This window comes from Centruroides sculpturatus, unplaced genomic scaffold (genome assembly GCF_000671375.1).
Source record: "Centruroides sculpturatus isolate CEXI.00-Female unplaced genomic scaffold, Cexi_2.0 scaffold127, whole genome shotgun sequence".
Classification (NCBI taxonomy): Eukaryota; Metazoa; Arthropoda; class Arachnida; order Scorpiones; family Buthidae; genus Centruroides; species Centruroides sculpturatus.
In genome coordinates, this window is record NW_019385000.1 from 232,650 (window position 1) to 251,218 (window position 18,569).

General features: G+C 30.3%; 1 protein-coding gene across 2 annotated transcripts in view; it reads right to left on the reverse strand.

Annotated features, from left to right (window-relative positions):
- The window catches only part of LOC111633221 (stathmin domain-containing protein 1-like), a 32,036-nt gene extending 14,395 nt beyond the window's left edge, over positions 1–17,641 (reverse strand). For both annotated transcript variants that reach the window (XR_002758022.1, XM_023377757.1), the window contains exons 1-2: positions 17,558–17,641; positions 10,224–10,382 (exon numbers count right to left, since the gene is read on the reverse strand). The gene's annotated coding sequence lies outside the window, so the exon portion shown is untranslated. The remainder of the gene's footprint in view (positions 1–10,223; positions 10,383–17,557) is intronic.
- Between the last annotated feature and the right edge of the window lie 928 nt (positions 17,642–18,569).

The window sequence follows — 18,569 nt, forward strand, 5'->3', positions numbered from 1 at the left end:
ATAAAGCTGTTAAGCTGGAGTTAGAGTCAAGTGTAATGTTAAATTGTTTAAACTCAATGAATGTCAAAGATTTAGCAACATGTTTTTATGCTTTATAAACATAACTGAATTGCTGACCACTTTTGGAGCACTCAAAATGTTGACTTAGCAGAGTTTCCCATAATATTCCCAAAAATGATGTGATAAAAATTCCAAGGAGCTTACGCTCTTCGCCAACATAATTGAGACTTGTCAAGCAATTCTAGAAGAGTTTATTTAAATATGATGATAATATAACTATTGTTAATTTAAGAACGTATTAAGGTTATAAATGAATTGAGCTTCAAATTTTTCAAATACAACTCTGATATACCAAAATTATAATAATAATAATGTGCAAATTAATAGCACTACAAACATCAATGTGAATAGTTGAAGTTACTGTTTAAATCTCAATTGATTGAATTGTTTGTAACCTGCTGACAATCAGTAAAAGTGGTTGAAACTTTTGTTTGTTAAATGTATTGCTGAGACAAAAGTTGATTCTTCTTACTTATCTATCTATATACAGTGGAACCTCTATATTTGTAATATTCGATATTCATCACATTTTGATGACTTTTCTATTTTTCCATATTCGTCAGTATTTTCTGTATTCGTTGTCATTCCCAACACTGGAATTAGCACTACAATTGCACGCCCATGCCGATCAACTAGCCATGTTAGCTAGCCGTAGTTAATCAGTCTGCTTTGTATGGTTGTCGTGTGTGTTGTTGAGTTATTTAAAAATAATCAATGCAAGAAACCAAGTTCCAATTGCTTCAAAGTGGACCCAAATGTTGTTATAGTCAACCAAAATACAAATACATTCAATGATAATGTAATTTCCTACTTCAGAAAAGTTTTAAAAAGCAGAGAAAAACACACAACACTGGACAAGTTCTTTATTGAGTGCTACTGAATCATTGGCAAAACAGACACCATGATAATAATTGAATTATGTATGTTTTAATTGATATGTCTTCTTCTAAACAATATACTATATTAATAATACTATTCTACCATTCTACAACTATACTGTATTTAGTACAATAAAGATAAAGTTTTACAAACAACATAATTTTTATTCTTGTACCTTTTTTCAGGATGGGAATAGATTAATTGAATATCAGTTATTTATTAAGAGAAAAATTGTTTCTATATTTGTCATATTCCATATTTATTAGGTCCTTAGGAACAGATTAATGACGAATATAGAGGTTCCACTGTATAATGAAATCCATTTCTGTCCAAGTATCAGGTGATAATGATTAAACTGATTTCTACAAAACTTCGTAAATATATGAGAAGAATATAAGCTACTTTCCAGATACAAAATAATTCAATTTTATACTCTTTGATCAGGGGTTTTATAAGGGTACATGTTACTTTTAGGCAAATACTACTTTGATGATAATACTTACTAAAAGGCACACTTTAAAAGGCAATGAGAAAAATAGATAACAACTACAATAAGAGTATTAGATATATGCAATTTAAGAACAAACTCACCAAACTTTATTGAAAAATAAGTAAAGTTCTATCTTTACTCCTTTCTACACAAAATTATAAAATCTCCACATGTGCTCCACAGAGAATATATAAATAATATTTAATTTCCTGCCTTGTGTGTAGCAATATTTGAAGTACAGTATAACAAACACAAGTCTCCAGTATGTACGCATGAAGTTTGAGGTCACTGATTTAGATGCCAGCGTAAACCCTGTGTTTTACAATCTCCTGATGAAGTCTAAAAGTGTAATGTTAGGAGATCATGGACAACCACAACCAATTAGTCCTCACACCTCAATTGATTGTAGGGAAAACTTAAACAGTTGCACTTTCTCACACAATGCATTTAGATTATGTATTGAATTTTGACAGAGAATTGAAATGTGTCAGTGTCAATCCAAACACCTTGTGTTAACAAATTTTGAGATTTCATAATAATTTGAAACTTAAAATTATTTCTACATAATTTAATTTTTACATTAATTTTACTATTATAACATTTTTAGGTTTTGTGTTTGTTTTAATCTTTACAACAAAGGAGTAACTCCTATTTCAACTTTATTATAAGTATCTTGTATTTCTATCTTTTATCAAATTAAATGTTCAAAAAATTTATGCAGACAATCCATAAATATAAAAAAATATATTGAAAATACATATATAAAAAGCCATATATAATTTATTTCAGTAGAACATAATAATATGAACATAATTTATAATTATCAATTTAAGCAGATCTACGCATAACGCAGTAGTAAATTAAACACAAATTCTACATATAATATATAATTAGTGATCATTGTAGGTAATGCTCATAATTTAATTTCTGTATTGCAGACCAGGATGTGTCAATATCTCATATGAAATACAGAACAACAGAAGATACAAAGAATACTAGGTGCAGCCATTAGGATGTGAGTGAGCAACTGCACCCTCTGTTACTAATATCCATTTTTTAGCAACTTAATTTCTTTATATGCAAGTGTAAAAGTAAGCTAAAGATATCTACCACATAAATGTACATTTAAATCATTACAATCTGTACTTTTTGAATATTTAACAATATAATAAAATACAATTTTCCCTTTTGCTTTTATATGACACTAATGACTCATACCTGTGCATGTGTGTATGGTTTGTTCAGTCATTTCATTTAATTATTATTTAACACTAAATTTGATTGCTATAAATCAAGCATATACAACATATATAACACATAATTTGCAAATTACAGTATTTCATTGCAATCATTGCATCATTTTATTATAATAACAGTCAATTCTTGCTGCATTACTGGTGTAACCTAATTCAATATAAAAAACTTAGCACTTTCAGCATTCTGAATTTCATTTTAATTCTACATTTAGATGACAACACTATCTTGTTTGACACAGACTGATGTACTGTACTAATAATGTAGCTGTTATATAGCCTGATGGCATACGGCAGTGGTTGCCTTTGTTATTAGAATGTATCGGGTTTTCGGAGCCTAGTTTGTTGATGTACTGTACATGTTCTTTTCACAAATAGCAAATGGTTAGATTAATCCTCAAATCTGCCTAAATAATTTAAATAATAATGCATTCACTGACTATTTTTATTATGAAATTCACTGTGTATAATAGAAATATAAAGCAATAAAACATCATCAAATTACTTAACATATGGGGTGGTTTATCAAGTAACTAAACAAAAGTTATAATGTTCAATATGACTAATACATTACAACAGTAAATTCTATTCACTTATTAATTGAGACTATTGAAAAAATGAAATGGAAACACTAATTATCAAAGAGCCATACTTATTTTAAAAATAACATATTTAAAACTGTTCACAGTATGCATTATGGCATGATACTAGGTCCATTCACGCCCGTGTTTGGTATGTGCGAGGCCCTGGGCGAATGTTCATAAATTTTTTCAATTAGCTTTCTCTATTAAACATTTTTCATTTTTTACATTTCATTTAATTAAAAGAATTAATTATAGTAAGTAATTATTCATCAAATAAAATTTTTAAACTACTATTAACATTTATTTAATAATCAAATTTTTATTCAAAAATTCTACATGTAAATGTTTGAGTTATAAATAAGTAGCCTAACCATGTATAAGTATACTTACCAACATTTTGTAATTTGTTTTCTTTTTTTAAGATTAATTAATTGAACTGAATTTGACAGTTAAAATTTTTCATAATATCAGTACATACACTTATCAAAGAATAAGTGATAACTTTACATTTTGTACCGAATTACCGAGATAAAAAGGATATTATAAAAGCATGTGAAAGACTAGCTTCTACATACGATACTGATGTGTGTGTAACGAGTTTGATAGCAGAGTGTTTACATTTCAAACATTATATTTCAAAAATAAAATTGAGTGAGGTATCGATACCTAATTTATATTTGGAAATTAAAAAGAATTCTTTAGTTTCAACATTTCCAAATGTTGGAATTTGTTTCCATATTTCTTTATGTTTTATGATAACGAATTGCACTGGGGAATGTTCTTTTTCTAAATTAAAATATGAAAAAAAGAATTACCTAAGTACAATGTTGCAAGATACGTTGAACTATCTTTCAATCATAAATATTGAGTCTGATTTATTAAACAAATTAAATTTTAATGATTAGTTAATGACTTTGCTGGAAAAAAATACATTATATTTATTGTCCATTGTTGACTAAAGTTGATTCTAATTTCATTTCTTAATTTAAGTTGTCAGAAAAACAGGTTTCATATTATTATATTTATGTTTAATAAAACTTATCAAACATATCTTTTAATTGTTTACTGCTTATAATATTTTTATTATTTCTTGCTCTATTCAATTTTGCATATTTTTGAAATCTTGAATGTTAAGGAGGTCCCTGGGCCCAAGCCTAGTAGGCCCACACCTAAAGACAGGCCTGGGTACATGCCTTCTTTGGTTGTTTTAAAATATGAACAGACAAATTGTTATAAATATATTCACAAAATTTAAAATATTTATAACAAAAAAATTTTTTTAAGACAAACTCTTTTTTCAATACAATAAACTTAATTTTTAACAATAATAAAAATACAACTATATACACATCATATGCAATACTCTATGTAATTTAATACATATTGAAGTTTTAATACTGTAAAACTTGTCAGTGTCATGATATATATCTATATGATGTGAATATGGTTTCATATTTGAGCCAATCACAAACGAAATCAATTAACTCCACATTTCAAATTTGTTTTAAATTTCAGTATGAAAGCATTTGATATACTCATAATAAGGATCAATACCAACTTAATACCAAATTTTATTGGCATCGAAAAAAATTTTATTTGAATAATCAATAAATAGCAAGTTGCTTTTCATTGATCCATAGATGATGTAGTTTTTCTACTTCATCTTAAACTTTAGAACTTTGTTTTGATATCACATTCACTCCTTTAGCAACTTCAGCAAACCTTAAATGCTTCTCTGTTTTTAATAATTGTAGAGATAGTTGATTTTGCCACATTATATTCTTTAATGATGTCAGAAACATGAATGCCATTCTCGTGATTTGCAATAATTCCTTTCTTTAATGCTACACTAAAATGTTTTCTATTGCCAGTTGAAGCATTTTCTACACCTGTAGTAACTAAGTAACTACAGGTGTAGAAAATGCTTCAAAAATATTTCAAAATAAATTAATTAATCAGTGTCTAATAAAAAAGTTATGCATTCAGTTTTTACATTACTTAATTCTTTTTACAACACACAAAATAAATTCCGAATAATTAAATTATGTACATAATATTCAAATTTGATCTTAAAATCTAATAAAATTGTTAAGATAATACTACAGATAAATTTGTGATGTCAATATACCTTTGTCCTGATACTGTAAGATTTCATTTTTGAGTTACAAGATAAATTTTTGTTATTAAACAGAGTCTGCCAAAAAGAATGCTATTATTTTAAAAAACTGAAAGTATATTAATTAATACCTCAGAAGTATGCATTGTATACAATCAATAAAGTAATTATTCCAGTTTCATTTACCAATTGCATTCAAATGTCTTTTTGTCTATTGTAAATATTCTTGCTTCTTGTATGGGTTAATGCTTCCTAATGTAGCCCAAATTTGGTTGATTACAGACTTATCCCATCTTGTAGGTTAAGTAATGAAATAAAATCAGAGATCAAGTTCAAAACTATATGGTTTATTAGTATTGGAAATGCATTTCATCACTTAAACTACAAGGTGCAATGCATCTGTGCAATCAGACAAATTTGGTCTGCATCAGAATATCTTTTTTGTCTACTTTCTCTAGGAAGCACCATAAACAAAATGGGTGATTTCACAATAGAAAAAGCATGCAGTCTGCAAATTCGTCATTGTCTAACATCAGTTTTATATAGAATTTTAAAATGATCCATCACATAAGGAAAACTGCCTGCTTCGGAATGAGTGTATGTCTAAAAGAGTAGGATTAACTGTGAGCAAGCAAGTGCTACTACCTTCCTTGTTGTATGGGTGCAAAACATGGGCATGGTAGATGAAAACTGGAAGTGGCGTGAATGCTGTAGAACTGAGAATGCTGCATGCAGTTTGTGGCAAGACATGAATGGACAGAATAAGGAATGAAAGGTGAGGGGACCATTAATGGTTCCTCTAAATAGTTGAAGTTAGTCAGATCGCTCAATCCGATCGCATCCGCGAACGGAATCGTCGTGGCGTCGAGTTATACATTCTAGGGTTGAAAGAAGGATCCGAATGTCGTATTCACTAGTTTATTTACCGATAATTACAAATCTATGTACAGATGGTTAGAACAACGCCAATCCTGTAGACAAAGGTCGGAGAGTGGGGATGAGCGTCCGAACCTGAGCACGTCGACCCAAAAAGAGTGAACCTCGACCTCTGACGTCACACGGGTTGGGGACGGTGGTCGGCGCAGTGTTGCCAACCGCCGCAAAGGTTTTTTGAGTTGTGTGGAATGCAAAATCAAGTGAGTGAGCAGGCACAAGGGAGGTTACTGAGGTGGTTTGGACATGTGGAGTGTATGAGTAATGAATGACTGTTAAAGTGTGTATATGTTGGTGTGGTGTGTGGCAAGTGACCCAGGAGCCACCCACCAAAGAGATGGATAGATGGTGTGCATGATGCTTTGATTGCAAAGAACATTGTGAGTATGTGTGNACTTCAGAAAATGATATTCAATTTAAACTAGACGAATTACATTGAAAAATATTTATTTATAATTTCTTCTAAACATCTCGCGGGCCGGATAGAAACTTTTTGCAAGCCATAGCTGGCCCGTGGGCCGGGGGTTGTCCACCGTTGAACTAGGGCATTCATTATCCAAGGTTCCACTGTACTTAATATCATGCATACATAGTAAATTCAATTGCAGAATATGTAGTTAAAAAACTAAACAAACAAGTAAAATAAGTTGTATATAGAGTACTCACCCTTTGTATTTATAATAAATAATTTACTATAAACTTCAGAAGTTCATATAAATGTATTTTTTGGGTTCAAGATTGCATAAATGCTTTTTGAAGTGTTCACTTGTATTAAACTTAATCCCATCTCAATTTAATCCTTCTGCTCCAGATTCCCTGGAGAAGAAGGAGTGAGGTTTGACTCAAAGAAGGTTTGGAGAATTAAAAAGAAGACATCAGCCATTCAGCAGGATGCAGTTAAAATACTGTAATTTAAATTTTTACTTGATATCAAAAGCTTGAAATATGCTATTAATTTGTTCTTATACATAATTTAGAATGGTTTTTGTAACTACAGGTGTAGAAAATGCTTCAAAAATATTTCAAAATAAATTAATTAATCAGTGTCTAATAAAAAAGTTATGCATTCAGTTTTTACATTACTTAATTCTTTTTACAACACACAAAATAAATTCCGAATAATTAAATTATGTACATAATATTCAAATTTGATCTTAAAATCTAATAAAATTGTTAAGATAATACTACAAATAAATTTGTGATGTCAATATACCTTTGTCCTGATACTGTAAGATTTCATTTTTGAGTTACAAGATAAATTTTTGTTATTAAACAGAGTCTGCCAAAAAGAATGCTATTATTTTAAAAAACTGAAAGTATATTAATTATTACCTCAGAAGTATGCATTGTATACAATCAATAAAGTAATTATTCCAGTTTCATTTACCAATTGCATTCAAATGTCTTTTTGTCTATTGTAAATATTCTTGCTTCTTGTATGGGTTAATGCTTCCTAATGTAGCCCAAATTTGGTTGATTACAGACTTATCCCATCTTGTAGGTTAAGTAATGAAATAAAATCAGAGATCAAGTTCAAAACTATATGGTTTATTAGTATTGGAAATGCATTTCATCACTTAAACTACAAGGTGCAATGCATCTGTGCAATCAGACAAATTTGGTCTGCATCAGAATATCTTTTTTGTCTACTTTCTCTAGGAAGCACCATAAACAAAATGGGTGATTTCACAATAGAAAAAGCATGCAGTCTGCAAATTCATCATTGTCTAACATCAGTTTTATATAGAATTTTAAAATGATCCATCACATAAGGAAAACTGCCTGCTTCGGAATGAGTGTATGCCTAAAAGAGTAGGATTAACTGTGAGCAAGCAAGAGCTACTACCTTCCNAAATTATGTACATAATATTCAAATTTGATCTTAAAATCTAATAAAATTGTTAAGATAATACTACAAATAAATTTGTGATGTCAATATACCTTTGTCCTGATACTGTAAGATTTCATTTTTGAGTTACAAGATAAATTTTTGTTATTAAACAGAGTCTGCCAAAAAGAATGCTATTATTTTAAAAAACTGAAAGTATATTAATTATTACCTCAGAAGTATGCATTGTATACAATCAATAAAGTAATTATTCCAGTTTCATTTACCAATTGCATTCAAATGTCTTTTTGTCTATTGTAAATATTCTTGCTTCTTGTATGGGTTAATGCTTCCTAATGTAGCCCAAATTTGGTTGATTACAGACTTATCCCATCTTGTAGGTTAAGTAATGAAATAAAATCAGAGATCAAGTTCAAAACTATATGGTTTATTAGTATTGGAAATGCATTTCATCACTTAAACTACAAGGTGCAATGCATCTGTGCAATCAGACAAATTTGGTCTGCATCAGAATATCTTTTTTGTCTACTTTCTCTAGGAAGCACCATAAACAAAATGGGTGATTTCACAATAGAAAAAGCATGCAGTCTGCAAATTCATCATTGTCTAACATCAGTTTTATATAGAATTTTAAAATGATCCATCACATAAGGAAAACTGCCTGCTTCGGAATGAGTGTATGCCTAAAAGAGTAGGATTAACTGTGAGCAAGCAAGAGCTACTACCTTCCCTGTTGTATGGGTGCAAAACATGGGCATGGTAGATGAAAACTGGAAGTGGAGTGAATGCTGTAGAACTGAGAATGCTGCATGCAGTTTGTGGCAAGACATGAATGGACAGAATAAGGAATGAAAGGTTTTATGAGTTGTGTGGAATGCAAAATCAAGTGAGTGAGCAGGCACAAGGGAGGTTACTGAGGTGGTTTGGACATGTGGAGTGTATGAGTAATGAATGACGGTTAAAGTGTGTATATGTTGGTGTGGTGTGTGGCAAGTGACCCAGGAGCCACCCGCCAAAGAGATGGATAGATGGTGTGCATGATGCTTTGATTGCAAAGAACATTGTGAGTATGTGTGGTCAAAGTCAGCAAAATATGGACGAAACACCTCAATGAGCGTGGAAGAAGCAAGATAGGTATGTTTGTGAGTAGTGTGGAAGCAACTCATTCACTGTCAACCCAAAAGGGAAAAGGCGTGAAGATATGTATGTACATAAGGAAAACATTCTTCCACAATGATGACTGATTACAAGTTTGTAGACTGCAGAACACAAAATGCTTTCTCTGTTCTGAAGTCACCACTTTTGTTTACTGCATTCCTAGAGTCAGAGGACAGAAAGATGTTTGAATACAGATAGTAAATGAAACTTGAACCATTACTTTACTGATGGATGTACAACACATACTTCTTGGGTAATAATTAACAAGATTACAATAATTTAAAATGGGAGCATTCATTTTGGAAGACTCTATATTATGAATATAATGAATTATGTAATATTCAAAATAAAACCTAAATAATAAGAATAAAATAAAATTATTCTATCTTTCAAATGTGTACATGATGGGTATATTATTCATTATTTATTCACATAAATACTGTAAATTTTGACAAACATTTGATAAATGATAACAGGAGGTGTCTAGATAACTACGCAATTTACCTTTAACTGTTAGAAACAAGAAATTTGTATAAACAAAAATTATATACCATTCAGAAGGCCAAAATCTTTAACAAAACATTTTACTAATAAATATAATCATATTCAACATACAAATACTCATATTCAACAGAATAAAATGATATTTATATAACAGACTAAAATTGTTTTCTATATTAGTTTTTGGTTCCTGAACAAAGCTAAATTGTTTATTTTTAAATAAATATATTGTAAATTTTGTCAATTTATATGGAAATTTGTAATTATTATTATTTTAAATTTGTATAGATATTATGAGAGATAAATAAATTACATGAGAAAGGATTTCATATGTTATTGTTAGTACAGAATACATATAAATATAAATGTTAATAATAATTAAAGTTTAAATTAAACATACATTTCATAATTGCCATTCAATTGCTTTAAGCGCAAGTAGATGTCTTCTTCTTTACAGCTTATTTTCATCCATTTTCATCCATCAATATCTCTGAGGGTACTTCTGGAATTACTTTATTCATTCCAAAATAAACTATTTCTTTAGTTCCTATTAACATAACTGAAAATTTAATAAATGAAATAATTAGATCAAATTCAAATAACATAAAAGATTATGGGATTAAGAGAAGAAATATATGTTAAATACTGGCATTCTTCAACTTTTGTAATATATAATTTATTAAAGATTAATAAAATGAATATAGAAGCAATTAACTTCTATAATTTATCATAATTAAATTATTCTATTATATTTACTTCATAAGTTTGATAGTCTGGAATCTAATCAAGATACGTAATCAATAATTAAGTGAGCTACTTGAAAAAGTTTTGATTGTTGGCCACATAGATAGTCAATGATTTAAATGGTAAGTCATATTGCCCAAATGAGTGATAATAGACTAAAAACAAATCTACATGATGATAAGAAATAAATCAAAACACAGAGATATAACTAGAAAGCATAGAATAAAGAGATAAATGATGATGTCAGATGTAAAGCAGCAATCAGAAGATAAAATTAATAATACAGTAGAGAAAAGTGGTGCCAGCAAGACTTCACAGTCAATTGAAATCAACTGATGCTGATGATAATAGTAATGGGTCTAGCCTAACCACAGATGGGCTTACTAGAAAGAAAAGGCCAAATTATTGCCCAGGGTTGAAACAGTAGAGAAAGCAGAGAAAACAGCAATGATGATAGAAATAATTATAAAACAGTTTAATTTACTAATTTTTCATATTGTTTTTCCCTAACTTTCCCATATCATGCAAAATTCACTTCAATATTCATCACCAAGTAATTTTAAACTATATAAAGATTTACACTACAAAATATTTATGTAAGACAAAAAGTATTTACAGTCGACCCACTATAACACTGTTGATAATTCCGTTTTATATGAATTCCATGTTGTACGAGTCACTTAGATTTTACAAATACGTGAGCCGTTCACAGCCCAGCACACGTATTTGTAAAATCTAAGTGGCTCGTACAACATGGAATTCATATAAAACGGAATTATCAACAGTGTTATGAGGGGGGGGTCGACTGTACATGTTCTGGATGCTAAAAAGTTACTTAAGAAAATAATAACTTTCATTGTTAAAATATTCATCTCTAAACATACTATTATTAATTATATCAATTAAATTTAGCAAACATATAAACTAATTCAATATCCGATGCGTTTTATTTTTATAAATTAATGTAAGAACGTGCCAATATTATTAAAAATTCATAATTTATCTCAATTGAAATGTATTTAATAAAATTTTTATGTAATATTTCAACTATAGCTATAAAATTATTTTTAAAAAGTACTTATTCATTTCATACTTATTAAAAATAATAATAATTAGTACAAAAAAGTATCATTGTGCATGTATATATATATTAAACAGTTCCAGTTCAGTACATAGCTTATAAAAATACTCATTATTTTCACAAAAAAAATTTTTCCTATCTAATAACGCATCTTGTACAGAATATACATTATTATTTTATAAGAACATTTATTCTTCCGATCATTTTATTTATATTTTTTTTAAAGTAAACTAATAATTTTTTAAAATTATTTAATAAATATTTTTTAATATAAAAGCTTATACAGTCAAACCACCAAATAACAGCAACTAACAGGAATATAAAAATAGATGCTGCTTGAAAGTGGCCATTGTTTACAAGCTATAAACTTCTTCTTGGTGCCATATCTGATTTCTGATGTTGGCGACACCTGGCGCAGATTAGTAAGTAGTTAATAATACGCCAAGGTGTTACTAGGGAAGGTTAGTACCCAGAGTGGTTTCCCGTTGCCTTCTCTGGGGCGCGATGTTACACGAGGGGAAAGAATGCCTTCCAGGAGGACTTTTATGGAGAACTGGCCTCCTATTTAGTCGTTATCGGCAAGGAAAAAACCCGGAAAACTCCAAGCAGCCAGCCTGTCCGATCGCGGCGCAAACCCACGACTGAACTCCCAGTGTTTAGGGTACGAAGACTGCTCGGCCACTGGTGGGCCACAAGCTATAAACAATCTTTACATGCAGCAAAAACTTTTTACTACTATTAATTTTTTGGTCATTTTCAATCACCTCTTCAATTAATTAAGAAAAAAAATTGAATAACTTGTAAAATTGAATGATTAAGTAAGATAACAGAAAAATATTAGAACTTCAAATGCTGGTCAATCTTTAAATCAAAAAATTAAAACAAATAATGAAAATAAAATATAAAATAACTAAATGCATGTAAATATACTGTATATACGATAAAAAAATGCATAAAATAAATTGGAAAAGATACAAAAGTGAAAACATTAGCTGTAATGACAATAAATGCTGAAAAATAAAAATAACAAGAAAAATATCAATAGTTACTACCCTAAGATCAGAGGAAGACATACTCCAAGTTACACAGTGTTTAGTTCATAACAAACCCTCCAAGACCTCTGCAACACCTATAAGGATATTAAAGTTACTGGTTGAATAATTCTACATAAGAAAAATCTCATCACCTACAAGAACTTATGCAGTAACTATGACCTTCTAAACTGTATGTACATTCTAGAACTATATACTGTTTCTGTTAAGGACAACATGGTTGTGCACAACTTACAGTATGTTAGAGCCATCTTAAGATCTCTACATGCATGATTGAGTGAACATAAATACAACACACAGAAGTCACATCCAGGCACAGCTTTTGCTGTTTATGCTCTTTTGAATTCTTTCAGTGTACTCTGGGAACAAGCTAAAATCATTAAGAAGATCAGAAGTAGGCATCACACCTACCATGCAAAATCTCTACCTATTTAGAAATCCATTTCACAGGAATCTAAAAAGATCTTAACACCCTTCCAAAGCAATTAAAGAACTGCTTGTTACATTGTGACAATTCCCCACTCACACAGCTATCACTATTCAACAATTTCTTGCCAAAAAGAAAATGCCATGGTTCCCCATCCTCCTCATTCATCAGACATGGCACCATGTAACTTCTATTTCCATGGCTGAAAAAAGGACATTGATTTGAGAACATTGCAATGAGTACTTAACAGCATCATAAAAAAAAAAAGTTCCGGGAATGTTTTCAAAACAGAAAAGTGCTAGAATCTATGTATAGCTGCAGAAAGAACTTATTTTGAAGGCAACAACTCTCAATAAATTAAGCAAAATGACTGCCATATTACTAATAAATCAGGTTTCATGATATTTGTATCTCAATAAATTAACATGTACATCTGACATTATTTTTGGACCAGTCCCAGAACTTTTGACAGCACCTCATACAGTATATTTGTATTTGTATATTGTACAGTATTTACTTCTTTTAGATTTTATTTTTTTCTATATTTTTTGTTTTAATTTTTTAATTTAAAAATTGTCTGGCATTCGATGTTCTATATTTTTCTGTTATCTTACTTAATTGTTCAATTTATCATCTTATCTGAAGACGTTCATTAAAAATGACAGAAAACATTAGTAACTAAAAGATTTTGTTGCACGTAAATGTTATTTAGAGTGTCTGAATATCTACTTTCAGTTTCTGGTTGTTACATTGTTTAGAAGTTATTTATTTCAACATAATAAAATTCATACTTGACTTAACTAAGCTGATAGACTAAGTGAAATATCAACCTTACTTCTGTTGCATTGAACATCCTTTATATTACATCGTAAATGCAACACAAGTAAAATTTCTTAATATAAAATAAAATTTCTTAAATAAAAAAGAGCTTCAAATTTCTGTTTGGATTCATGACTTAACAGAATATGATAATTAACTTTGCAGTATCACAGAAATAAATTTTCTCAACTCTAATTATAACAAGTTAATACTTAAAAACAATTATTCGTAACTGAATTAATAATATAATACCAAACAATCAACATGAAAGATGTCTAAAAGAACAAAAACTTTAATTTGTACAGAAAATATAACATAAAATATAGATAACTTCTAACCAATGTACTGTATGTAGGAACTTTGTGACCATTCTGTGTAAGTTTTTCATTTATTCAACATCCAATTCTTGCATATGTACACATAGGCTGGTTTTTTTTTCAAGCTCCAATGGTCCATAAAAGAAAGACAAGCATAAGTAACAAATTGAATTTATTACCAAAAGTTAGGTACAAACATGGTTACTTTTTCACATAATCACTGTGAAGATTGAGACATTTATCATATCTGTGGACGAGCTTTTCCATCCCCTTGTCATAGAACGTTGCTGCCAATAACTTGAGATGAGCCGTAACGTTTTTTTGAAGCTCGTCATTAGTCTTGAACCTCTGCCCTCCTAGCCACTTTTCCTGTTCAGGAAAGAGATGGAAGTCACTCAGTGATAAATTGGGGCTATATGGTGGTTTTTTAAAGGTGGTGAAGACTTTCACCTTTCAGACTTCCACCCAGCTTAAAACTTTTTAATGTGTGAAGACTCCACCTCTTTCCTGAACTGAATACATGGCTAGTAGGGCAGAGACTTGAGGCTAATGAACTAATGACAATCTTCAAAACAACATTGTTAAGGCCATCTCAATTCACTGGTGGCAACATTCTATGACAAGGGGATGGAAAAGCTCGTCCACAGATATGACAAATGCCTCAATCTTCATGGTGATTATGTCGAAAAGTAACCATCTTTATACATTACTTTTAGTAATAAATTCAATTTGTTTCTAACACTTGTCTTTCTTTTATGAACTATCGGAGATTGGGAAAAAAACAGCCCTTGTACATATATAAACATCATCAGCCCAACGTATTACCAATGGGATTTAGTGATGTTTATGAACAACAGCAATCACTTGGTTTATCCAATTCTTGCCTTTGTAAATGATAGAGATTAATGGATCAAAATAGAAAAATAAAATATAAAAATTGTCTTGTGAACTGATTAACTATAAAAGTATGATAATATAGTAATTATATTACATTATAGAATATTATGTTATTTCTTGTATTAACATTAAGAAATAAAGCATTATTTTACAATTTAAGTGATGAATATTATACATGGTTTTCTACAAGACTGGAAGCAGAGTATTTATGTTGATCTTTGTTTATTCTTTTACAGGTAAAGCATGGCACTGAATAAGAAAACATGAATTAAAGTTTGTGCATTTATTAAAAACATAGATAATGAAGTTGTTACTAGTTTTATTAAAATGAAATTTAATGATATAAATGTTTACAGTACAGATCAGTTAATAAACAAATTGGATAATGAACACTTTTGCAAAAGATTTTTATGTTCAGGCAACGAACACCTCACAGAACAAACACAAGAAAAAGTGATGTAAAATAACGAATACCGATTGGTTTTCCATTGTCTTCAGGCAACAATTCAAAACTTTTCTGAGCACGGGAGACATCAACATTGACGCTCAACCCAGTATATACTGATCAGATAGTATCCAAACTCCAAACTCTCCCTTGTAATTCAAACCTTTTATTTTTATGACAGAAATGATTCTTTTATAGTATTTGTGAGACTGTCAGGTGGGCACTTGTGCCTGGTCAGTAGACTTTTTATAGGAAATGTATGATTAATAAGAAAACAGTAAAATCTTCATTTTTAGTATTATATTCCTTTATAGCTACATATTTTTTGGCTATTAATCCAGACTTATCATACCACGACTTTTGCATACACTTAACCTGGTTCTTTTTTTTTATTTTTGCTAAACTCTAATGCTACATATTAATATTCCACACTCTCCAAAAATAGACAAAGTCCAAAATCACCAAAACAACGCAAGCCAAAGAAGCCGTCCAGTCTGGGCTGGGGTTCTGCCTCATCCACCTTACCAGAATTGGCACCAATCGACTACCATCTTTTTCAGCCCTGCACAACCACATTGCCAACATACAGTTCACATACAATATCAGACTCTATAGATTTTCTTCAAAGGAAAACCCCAGTCATTCTATGTTCACAGGATTAAAAATTTGGGTATTTAATTTTTAAATGTTCCAGACATAATACATCCATCTAAAGCAGGGGTGTCCAACCTATTTGTTCTTCTGGGCCACATTCGAAGAAGTCTTGGAGTTTTGGGCCACAAGTATATATAATATATTTGTGACCCAATCACAAATGTCTAGATTATAGTAATAAGTATTAAAACTTTATCACGAACAAGGATATTTTAAAAAATTACTTCTACAGACTCTCAGTTTTTACTTAGAAATAAATAAATTCATTTATTATAAAGAGAACAAACAAAACTTTATTTGAAAAACATGAATATTTGTTTTATTTGGGTCTCTAATTAATAAAAAACAACGAAACATCATTTTAAAGTGCATTTTGTTTTCGGCTAATATATTTATAAATAATATGTAGCCTAGAAAGTACCAATGCGCAAAATGATAATTTTTACGCCAAACCGAAAAAAGGGTAGCCAAATCTTTCAATGATCTTTCAATGCTGGAAAGAATACTAAATAATGCTGGAGTTGGAACTCAAAAGGATTATAGACCCAAATTTGAGAAAAGGAGAGAAAGGCCAAAAGATAAAAAATAGTGAGAAAGATTCTGTTATGCAAATATTGACCCTTAATTTTCCAATCTTCTTCACTACTTTTTATCTTTTCTCAAATTTGGGTCTATAATCCTTTGAGTCACAACTTCAGCTTTATTTATTATTCCTTCGTCATTCACACATCTCCAAGTATTTGAAAATATTTCCTTTTCACTCAAAAATAAAATACCAGTTGACCCCCCTATAACACTGTTGATAATTCCGTTTTATATGAATTCCATGTTGTACGTGTCACTTAGATTTTACAAATACGTGAGCCGTTCACAGCCTGGCACGCGTATTTGTAAAATCTAAGTGACTCATACAACATCGAATTCATATAAAACAGAATAATCAGCAGTGTTGTAGGGGAGTCGACTGTATGTATAAAAGTTTACGGCTTTGTGAAATTTCATTTTTGAGTTTATGCCATTGAAATAAATAAATAAATAAATAAAAATAAAATAATTTGTCGGTTTTGTTTACACGTTTATTGGGCCGCATTGGAACTTGCCTTGGGCCGCGGGTTGGACACCCCTGATCTAAAGTGTATGTTTTCTGTAGTTTATGTAATATCAAGTTAATAATCCTCTTGTCACTTCATTAGATTTAATGTGTAATTGTATTTAACATTAAACATCCATCAAATTAAATATTTATTTTATATTAAGTACGAAATAGAATGATTTTTAAAACAAAATCTGATACTTACTGAACAATACAAATTCAAATTATAATAATCAATTTCAAAAGTCGGAAATCAGCTGTTACAACAACTTGCGCTACAGTGTTGCCAGAGATGTACAAATACAGAAATAAAATATTTTTATTATTATTTAAAAGGTGGTGAAGACTTTCACCTTTCAGACTTCCACTGAGCTTAAAACTTTTTAATGTGTGAAGGCTCCACCTCTTTCCTGAACTGAATACATGGCTAGTAGGGCAGAGACTTGAGGCTAATGAACTAATGACAATCTTCAAAACAACATTGTTAAGGCCATCTCAATTCACTGGTGGCAACATTCTATGACAAGGGGATGGAAAAGCTCGTCCACAGATATGACAAATGCCTCAATCTTCATGGTGATTATGTCGAAAAGTAACCGTCTTTATACATNGACGGACAAAGGTGTCATCATAGAGATCATTGATCCCGTTGGCCTCAGCTCTGTTTGGATAATGAGTGTTGGTAAACTCCTGAACCTCTTCCCATTCGACAAGAATGTTTTTGTCAACTTTTACTCCTGATGATTTCTTGCTTTGTTTAAATTGAAATCACCTTTCTGTTTTTTTAGAAGCCATGATGCATTATAAATGACTTAACTCGTTAGATTATATGATACAAATAATTCTTTATTAATTAAGATCACTAAACATTTCTACGAGCTACTCTCGCTCCGTTTGTTTTTACAACCTCTTTTCGTCCCGCCACCTCGGCATCTACACAATTACATTTCGTTTATTTGAATCGTCAACATATACTGTATTACATTACATTTAATGTTTATTTAAATCATCAACATATATTACATTACATTTCTACTTCAGATATACTAATAATACATTCTAATAATACTAATATATCCTAAAAATAGCAGATTGTCATTGGCAACGGCAAAAGAGTGGAAACATCATTCGCACTTGTTCGAAGAAAGTCCATTGTTCGTCTCACGTAACTGCCGAACGGAAAGTCCGTTGTTCGCAGCAAGTCCGTTGCTCGAGTC